Consider the following 7,281-nt stretch of genomic DNA (forward strand, 5'->3'; position numbering starts at 1 on the left):
TTTATTTTTAAGTGTGGGTGTGCCAGCCTCAGTGTCCCCTCAGGGTGAGAAGAAGACTCACAGCAAGCGCAGGATTTAGATCTGAGCGAGATGAACCCTCCACTACATACTGTTCCGCATCACTTTCTTCATTCTTCTGCTGCTGCTCTCCTGTGTTCTGTAAAGTTTCCAGTTTATACACACACACAGAACAAAGGCAATTCTCCGAACTTGGACGTCCCTTTATCTCTGAAGGTCCCAATGTGATCCATATGAAAGACTCCTTTCCTGGCTGCATGTCCTGCCAAATGGAAGGTAGTTGCAGGGAGGTGGCTTCTGATGTATCTCAGGGAACGCAGTGGAGCTATGGCTGTGGGAACCAAGGTTATTGACTGTGTAACCAAATTTCCCACTGGAGGCCCCACAGAGTGGGGGAAAGAATGAATGACCCAATATACCAGTACATGGGAAAGAATTGTGCCCCACAATCCATACTCTGCTGAATCTTGCACCAGGGGAGAGTGCTTATGGCTTCCCAAGAGAGCTACTGTAAGAATCAGCCGATATACAAAAGGTGGTGGGCCCAGAGCCTTGCGAACTGGGCTTATCTCCATCAGAACTCATTTGTTCTGGTGGGTCAGTCTTCTGCTCTACAAGCTGAAACCTCACTGCACGATTTCCGTGGACCACAGCACAATCCAGTGCCACAGTTTGCCAGTGAAAGTCGGAGCATCTTTAGAGTCAGTACTCTCTACCATTGTGAACTCCAAGCACTGACCTCAGATTTTCAGACTTGCGAGGCAAGAGCTTCTCCCATGGAGCCATCTTTGGGCCCTCAGACAGAATGTATGGGGTAGTGGGGACCAAACTACCATGCTGGTAGGGCTTCACGCATGCTGGGCACACACTGTACCAACCAGACTGCTTTGTTGTTGTGTTTCTTTTTTTCTTTTTCTTTTTTTTTTTTTGGTTTTTCGAGACAGGGACAGGGTTTCTCTGTGGCTTTGGAGCCTGTCCTGGAACTCCATTTGTAGACCATACAGAGGCTGGTCTCGAACTCACAGAGATCCGCCTGCCTCTGCCTCCCGAGTGCTGGGATTAAAGGCGTGCGCCACCACCGCCTGGCCTTGTTGTTGTGTTTCTTGTTTAGGGGTTTTTGAAACCAGGTCTCACTATATAAGCTGTGGCATCCTGAAACCCACTCTGTAGCTGAGGCTGGCCTCGAACTTGTGATACTCTTACCTCTAACTTTATATCGTTGGTACTTCAGGAGGGTGCCACCATGCCTGTCTCAGTTTGATTTTGTTGAAATATTTGCATCATTTTTGCTTGAGCATAAGAGATCCTTCATTATCTATTGGCTTCCTAATATAACTGAGTTCTCAGTGCTAGAGGTTGAACCTGGACTGTCATTCATTTCCCTCAAGCCCTGGATCTGTCACAGAGCTATGTCCCCAGTCCTGAGCAACACTGTTGTCACATCAGTGGCACATAAAACTTGGTACAACTGCTTAGATAATAAACAATTTATTTTGCGGCAATTTTATGAAATAAAACAAGAAATAAAGCCATTTACATGGGAAAATCCTTCTGTTAAGAAGAAAAACTAAAGGTTCCCAGTGAGAAGTTTCTGTCTTTCGTCAGCTTTTATGAGGTGAGCAAGGGCTGCTGGGATTTTATAGTGTTCTCTTGGTATTCTGATTTGTCCTCAGTTGACAACCCACAGTACAGAAAACAAGGTTAGAGAGAAGCCTGGGGGAGCCTGGAGGAGCCTGGGAGAGCCTGGGGGAGCATGGGGGAGTCTGGGGGAGCCTGGAGGAGCCTGGGGGAGTCTGGGGAGCATGGGGGACTATGGGGGAGACTGGGGATCTGGGGGAGCCTGGGGGAGTCTGGGAGAGCCTGGAGGAGTCTGGGGAGGCTTAGGGAGCCTGGAAGAGCCTGGGGAAGTCTGGGGGAATCTGGGGGAGTCTGCAGGAGCCTGGGAGAACATGAGGGAGCCTGGGGATCTGGGGAAGCTTGGGGAGCCTGGGAGACCCTGGGGGAGCCTGTAGTGCATACGGAGTTCCATCTCACAGCTGGGAATTAGCTCCTGTTGAAGGGCAGAGACTTGGGGCAAACCATCCAAACTGTCATTCTGCAGGCCTGAGAATACATTTCCTGAGCCCACATTTCCACAGCCACAGTGCCCTGGCCAATTCCAGAAAGCTTTGCTGTTTCTAGATGAAAAGCAGCAACAACAGCCAGCCTATTAGAGGACATCCCTGGAAACCAGGCTCAGTTCTCAGCGCCGCATCTCTCCTCTCCTCATGATAGTTGTGATGTAGGCAGCATTATTGCTCCCACTCAGAGGCGGAGAGAGGCCAGGTAAACAACTTGAGCAAGTCAGAAAGCTATGGCCAGGAGCACAGACTGCCCAGCTCTAGAGCCCAACTATATATCATTCATTCATTCATGCCAAATTATACACACAGGTAACTTTGGAGACCCACACTGAACTGGACACTGTCCTGTAGTTCCTGGACCTTGGTGACAGATACAGTGGAGGAAATAAGGGGTTTATATTCCCAGAGCTCTTGAACCTTTAGTCCGGAAGCTGAACAGAGCTGCCCAGGGGTTGAGATGTGAGGTTGAGATGCTGCTTGTTGCTCTTGCAGAGGACCTGGATTAAATTATTTTCTTTTATTTTTAAGATTTATCTATTATTTTATGTGCATTGGTGTTTTTCCTGAATGTATGCCTGTGTGATATCAGATCCTCTGGAACTGGAGTTACAGACAGGTGTGAGCTGCCATGTGGGTGCTGGTAACTGAACCTGGCTCCTCTGGAAGAGCAGTAAGTGCTCTTAATCTCTGAGCCATCTCTCCAGCCATATTGGATTAAATTCTTAGCGTCCATAAGATGGCCTGTCTGTAACTCTGATCCCATGGATTTGATACCCTCTTTTGATCTCTGCAAGAACCAGGCATGTGTGTGGTACATACACATACACAAAGGCAAAATACTCAATCACAGAAAGTAATAAATCTTAAAAAAACAAAGTGACCTATAGTTTTATGTTTTGTTTTATTTGAGACAGGGTTTCCTATGTAGCCCTGACTGCTCTAGAACCCACTCTGTAGATCAGTCTGGCCTCCAACTCACAGAGATCCACCTGCCTCTGCCTCCAGAGTGCTGGGATTAAAGGCGTGTGCTACCACCGCCTGGCTCACCTACAATATTCTTCTATTTGTTACTTATTACCTCAGGCCTGGCTCCCCTCTGTGAAGACCTTCCAGCTCTTTCCCTCACAGTCCTGCCACTGTCTGACCAGTTGTGGTATCCTACCCCTCTATGGTGATGGAAAGATCTTTGAAGTGTCTTCCCTTTGTGTAAAAACAGCAATGTCTTCATAAACCCAAGGCCATGCCCCTCCACCCCCATCTTGGTTCTCTGCTATGCAGAAAGTCCTCCATGGCATCCACGGAATGTAAAGAGCATGCTAGAACAAAGAATGTCCTGCAACATAAAAGCAAATCAATGAAATCAAGGCTAGGAAAAGGCATCTCTGGAGGTTTTGTTGTTTTTGTAACAGGGTTAAATGTAACCCAGTCTTCAAAGTCCCAATTCTCTGACTCCATCTCTTGAACACTAGGATTTTAGGTGTGTGCCACCATCACAGCCGAGAAAGCACCTTTGAGCCAGTTCTGAGTGTGATTTGCCACTGTGGTGATTTGGATGAAAATGACCCCCAGAGGCTCATAGGGAGTGGCACCACTAGGAGGTGTGGCCTTGTTGGAGAAAGTGTGTCACTGGAGCGGGCTTTGGGGTTTCAAATGCTCAAGCCAGGCCCAGTGTCACTCTCTCTTCCTGCTGCCTGAGGATCCAGATGTAGAACTCTCAGCTACCTCTCCAGCACCGTGTCTGCCTGCAGGCCACCCTGTTCTCTGTTATGATGATAATGGAGTTGCCATGGCCATGGTCTCTTCACAGCAACAGAACTTTGACTACGACAATCACCATGTAAAAATGTTTATGTGTGAACATGTGCTGCATGCGTGCTGTCACAGATGTGCTGTGGTACTCTTGTAGAGGTCGGAGGACTACATTCTCTCCTGTCACCTCAGGAGATTGAACTGGGACATCAGGCCTGTGCATGAGGCCTCTACCAGCTAAGCCATCTCCCTGGTCCCCGCTTCCATTTTCTTAGGAATACAATTACCCTCTAACCTATGCATATTCTCACTTCATTGTAGGGCATCTGCCATTTTCCAAGGCTATCTTTTTCTGTTTTTAACCTAAGTTTCAATCTGAGACAATGATATTACAGTATGGTTATAAGTAGACATTTGGACAATGGGCCCACCTGGATATTTTAATGGTGTCTCTAGTTCTCTCAAGACCTATCTCTACTGAAGCTTGCATGCTGGTGATTCAGAGTCTCATCTTCTGCTTCTATCCAGCAGGAAAGGGGAAGCGTGGAGGACAGAGAGAGGAGCTCTTAGCTGTCTGGCCTGGCCTGGCAGTGACTTGGAAAGCTTAGCCATGAGCCAGGACCCTCATCCCCTCAGCTTCCTGGCTGGTGCCACATGCTGAAAGGCATTGTGTTCCCTCTCAGTGGAGATTCAATTGTGGTTTAGGAATGAATGGCACAAGGACAGCTCTCAAGTGGGAAGCTGTGTGTGGCAAGAGGCCTGGCTTGCCCTTGAGTCACATGACTTAGAAGACTAGTGTTCAGAGGTGGGGTCCTAGGGAATCCTTTGCTTCCATTTCTCAATTTAGGAAATATAATGCAGATTCGATTAGTGTTAATGGAATGCCTTCTGTGTGATAGGTGTCTCTCTCTCTGTGTGTGTGTGTGTGTGTGTGTGTGTGTATAACCTAAAGATATGTAAAAAGAAAGAAAGATTTATTCACTCTGAAGGAAGAGGGAACAAACAGACCTAAGGAAAGTTCTAAAGTCCAGCTTGGATCTTGGATCCAGTAGACGAATTTATTAGCATTGTTTATAGGAGTGTGGGTGATGCCCAGGCAGCTGTACCACAGAAAAGTCTGACCCCTGCCCACCAAGCTCCTGTGTTATTTTTTATTTTTTGAGACAGGGTTTCTCTGTGTAGCCAAGACTGTCCTGGAACTCTGTAGACCAGGTCAACCTCGAACTCAGAGATCTGCCTGCCTCTGCCTCTTGAGTGCTGGGTTTAAAGGCATGCACTACCACTGCCCAAGCTCCTATTTTATGTGGTGTAATGACATTCCTACTAGGGATGTGTGGCAAGTGTATAGGTAAGATGAAGGATGCAAAGAAGGTGACTGTTAAGGATAAGGATTTCAACTCGAATCCATTCGTGACAGCTCCCCCAGAACCACGGACTCCTTTATATCCCCTAGGTGATCTGGCTAAATTAAAATAGGATGAAGGCCAAGCTCCTAGCAGTCCACAGATTGGAGCAGTAACTAGAACTGATCTTAGGCCTCTTGTCCCTTTGATTATATATTGGACAAATGGTTCGATTACTCAGACAAATGCTCTGGTGGATACAGGAGTGGAGGCCTCATTAATTTATAGAAATCCCGAAAATTTGAAGGGACTTCCTATTACAGTTACAGGATTAGGAGGAAGTGAGAGTCTAAGAAAACAAGTCAAAGTGACAATGAGTGTATGGCGACCTCCCCGTGAAGAGTATACAACAGTTATTGTTCCCATCCCTGAATATATAATAGGAATAGACTTATTGAGAGAAATATCATTAAAATTAACCCATGGAAATTATCTTGTCATCCAAAAGTTACAGATGTACCATGTTATTGTAGGGGAACTGCTGCAGGAGACTGTTCAACTCCCAGATACTACTAAAGGAGTTCAAAGTAAGCAATATTGAATGCAGGAGGGCATGAGGAAATTACCCAGACAATAAAAGAGTATGTGAGATCAGGAGCGATGATACCTGCAACTACAGAACAGAATAATCCCATCTGGCCTCTCTGGAAGTCAGCTGGCTCTTGGAGAATGGCTGTGGGCTATAGAGAGTTCTATAAAGTGACCCCTCCTCTTGAGGCTGCTGTTTTAACCCGGGAGAGACCTCAGTCAGACAGTGAGAAGCCCAAGCCCATGATGATTTCTGGTGATGCATATTCCCGTGTTGTATTCCAGTGAAGTATGAAGAACGCCTATGGGTAAATTCCCGGGTGAAGTTCCCTGTCTTAGGGGCTTCCCACTCTAATTCTTTGTTTTAAATAAGCTTCCTTGTAGAATAAATTTCTCCCTATTAACTAATTTCTTGGCTCGTAGAAGTTTTTTCTCACGGATTGAATTGAAAATAAAAGTCTGTGCACAGCAAAGTGGCTAAAATTACTCGCCATTACATGCAGCTATAAGTCTATTGCACAACTGATACAAGATTGGGTTTAGTGTGCTGCCTAGGGCCTAGGGATAAAGCAGTTGGATGTCTCAGGCTTAGGCAACACAGTACCCAGCCGATTTAGACAGTTCTAACTTGAGTATGTTCTCTCCTTGCTTTGTCAGGGACTCTGATGGTCTGTAATGACTGTCTGATCATGAGAGAGATCGCTAGTTTCACTGCAGTATGGTATGTAGGACAACCAAGCTATAGCTTCCTGGAAGATGGAGTTACTCTGGATAGGAGTTGGATGACTAGCTCCATTACAGCACACTGATTTAACCTTTTTGCTTTTCTGAAACTATCACAAAACCAATTAGGTCAGAATGGTATTGTACTTTAGAGGACATGAGGGTATGATGATTCTTTTAAACAAACTTCAGTTATGTTGAAGATTGTGGTGGTTTGAAGCAGTTCCTTTGGTGGAACTGTTTGGGAAGGATTAGGAGGTGTGGCCTCATTGGAATAGATGTATCAGGGGTGGAGGTATATCAGGTCTCAAAAACTCATGCCATTCCCAGTGTTCTCTCGTCCCCCTCCTTTCTGATCAAGATGTGAGCTGGCAGCTGTTCCCTGCCACAACGCTCTCACTCCGCCACCGTGGACCCTGACCCTCAGAAAATGTAAGCCCAAATTAAATGCTTTCCTTTACACATTGTCTCGGTGTTTGTCACAGCAATAGAAAACCAGTACAGAAACTAGTCATTTATGTGCATGTGTGCATGGCTGTGCATGTGGGATCCTCTGCAGTTGGAGCTACAGATGGTAATGGTCCCAACACAAGTGCTGGGGATGCAACTCTGGTCTTCTCTGAGAGTAGTAAGCAATCATTCACTGAGCCATCTACCTCTCCAGCCCTGATGGAGGAAGGTCATTGGCTAATAAAGAAACTGCTTGGCCCTGATAGGTTAGAACATAGGTGGGTGGA

The sequence above is a fragment of the Microtus ochrogaster genome, chromosome 2 (assembly GCF_000317375.1).
Source record: "Microtus ochrogaster isolate Prairie Vole_2 chromosome 2, MicOch1.0, whole genome shotgun sequence".
Lineage (NCBI taxonomy): Eukaryota > Metazoa > Chordata > Mammalia > Rodentia > Cricetidae > Microtus > Microtus ochrogaster.